General features: G+C 48.1%; 1 non-coding gene across 1 annotated transcript; it reads left to right on the top strand.

Moving 5' to 3' along the window:
* The first annotated feature begins 2,201 nt into the window (after window positions 1–2,201).
* On the top strand, window positions 2,202–2,356 carry LOC131270055 (5.8S ribosomal RNA). Its single transcript, XR_009179198.1, has one exon. It is a non-coding gene; the product is annotated as a 5.8S ribosomal RNA (ribosomal RNA).
* The last annotated feature ends 290 nt before the right edge of the window (window positions 2,357–2,646 follow it).

Below are 2,646 nucleotides of genomic sequence, written 5' to 3'. Positions count from 1 at the left end.
AATTCTAGCTTGCCCTATGTGGAAGAGGACATAATACTCTACCTGTTGAGCTTTAAACAAAGTCATCACTTGGGCATGCTCTATAGCCAACCACATGACATTAACCTAAGAGAGCATGCAGCGTATTATCCCAATGCAAAGTAAACGATAGACTCGCCCTAGTTCAGTGCTTCAACCAAGTGATGACTTCAATATGGCTAGTGTGTGAAGTATAAAGTATAGTCCTCCCCTGGTCCACACTGCTTCGGCGGTCCTGGGTAAGATAGTTAGTTCTAGCTTGCCCTATGTGGAAGAGGACACCATACTTAATACTGTGGTGTAATGAACAAAGTATAGTCCTCCACTGGTCCACGCTGCTCCGGCGGTCCTGGGTAAGATAGTTCATTCTAGCTTGCCCTATGTGGAAGAGGGCATACATGAACCAAGAACGAAGGTTATGATCGAGGAATGATTCGACAACTAACCGATGGTATGAAATGTGAAGAATTCAAGCAAGCACACAATCAAGTCATCACTTGGGCATGCTCGATAGCCAACCTCATGACATTAACCTAGTAGAGCATGCGAAAACCAATATATATGTAAACGATGCCCCTCCCTAGTTCAGCGCTTCAACCAAGTGATGACTTCAGAATGGCTAAATCAAATCGGTTCAAAACATACCATCGGTACCCTATTGAAACACACAAGTCGATATCAAACCTCATGATTGTGTAGTCCTCCACTGGTCCACACTGCTCCGGCGGTCCTGGGTAAGATAGTTCATTCTAGCTTGCCCTATGTGGAAGAGGGCACATTACTCAATACTGTGGTGTTATGAACAAAGTATAGTCCTCCACTGGTCCACGCTGCTTCGGCGGTCCTGGGTAAGATAGTTAGTTCTAGCTTGCCCTATGTGGAAGAGGGCATACAAGACAAAGTATAGTTCTCCCCTGGTCCACGCTGCTTCGGCGGTCCTGGGTAAGATAGTTAATTCTAGCTTGCCCTATGTGGAAGAGAGCATACATGAACCAAGAACGAAGGTTATGATCGAGGAATGATTCGACAACTAACCGATGGTATGAAATGTGAAGAATTCAAGCAAGCACACAATCAAGTCATCACTTGGGCATGCTCGATAGCCAACCTCATGACATTAACCTAGTAGAGCATGCGAAAACCAATATATATGTAAACGATGCCTCCCTAGTTCAGCGCTTCAACCAAGTGATGACTTCAGAATGGCTAAATCAAATCGGTTCAAACCATACCATCGGTATCCTATTGAAACACACAAGTCGATATCAAACCTCATGATTGTGTAGTCCTCCACTGGTCCACGCCGCTTCGGCCGTCCTGGGTAAAATGGAACATTCCAGCTTGCCCTATGTGGAAGAGGGCACATTACTCAATACTGCGGTGTGAAGTATAAAGTTCAGTTCTCCCCTGGTCCACGCTGCTTCGGCGGTCCTGGGTAAGATAGTTCATTCTAGCTTGCCCTATGTGGAAGAGGACACTTCATACTTCGTCTCTAAGCGGCGGCTTGACTCCTCCCTACGGGGAACGGGTTTACGCGCACAGCGGCGGCTTACGCACTATGGCAGTCATGGATGCCTTACGTTTCTATGAAAAGTGTGTTCCTCCCCTGGTCCACGCTGCTTCGGCAGTCCTGGGTAAGATAGTTAGTTCTAGCTTGCCCTATGTGGAAGAGGACACGTAGACTTACTGTGGTGTGAAGTATAAAGTTCAGTTCTCCCCTGGTCCACGCCGCTTCGGCCGTCCTGGGTAAAATGGATTCATCCAGCTTGCCCTATGTGGAATGAGGACACTTTATGCTTCGTCTCTAAGCGGCGGCTTGCTCCTCCCTACGGGGAACGGGTATACGCGCACAGCGGCGGCTTACGTTATGGCAGTCATGGATGCCTTACGTTTCCATGAAAAGTGTGTTCCTCCCCTGGTCCACGCTGCTTCGGCAGTCCTGAGTAAGATAGTTAGTTCTAGCTTGCCCTATGTGGAAGAGGACACGTAGACTTACTGTGGTGTGAAGTATAAGGTTCAGTTCTCCCCTGGTCCACGCCGCTTCGGCCGTCCTGGGTAAAATGGATTCATCCAGCTTGCCCTATGTGGAATGAGGACACTTTATGCTTCGTCTCTAAGCGGCGGCTTGCTCCTCCCTACGGGGAACGGGTATACGCGCACAGCGGCGGCTTACGCAAGTTAGTCACCCTCGGCAGTGGATCACTCGGCTCATGGATCGATGAAGACCGCAGCTAACTGCGCGTCATAATGTGAACTGCAGGACACATGAACATTGATAAGTTGAACGCATATTGCACGTCGTGGGAACCTACCATGATGTACAGATGACTGAGCGCTTATATTTGAGAAATGTATCGCATACATTTAACTACGCCGTGACACCCGTCACGAGACGTGCACCATGATGTTAACTAGGGTCGCGACGACCCGCTAGCATTAAAGAACCCGTGGTTTACAATATACTGGCATTGGAATTCGAAGTATTTAGAGCGTCCGTGTTCCCGCGTGAGGCGGAAGTACGAGGAGAAGGCGTGCTTGTGGTGTCTGTGGTGGTGTTTAGTGATGTCTAGCTTCAGCTTATTTATTTATTTAAATAGAAGCGAAGATGTCAAAGTAGCGTCGAAGCAG

This window comes from Anopheles coustani, assembly GCF_943734705.1.
Source record: "Anopheles coustani chromosome X unlocalized genomic scaffold, idAnoCousDA_361_x.2 X_unloc_13, whole genome shotgun sequence".
Taxonomy (NCBI): domain Eukaryota; kingdom Metazoa; phylum Arthropoda; class Insecta; order Diptera; family Culicidae; genus Anopheles; species Anopheles coustani.
This window is presented reverse-complemented; position numbering and strand designations above follow the sequence as displayed.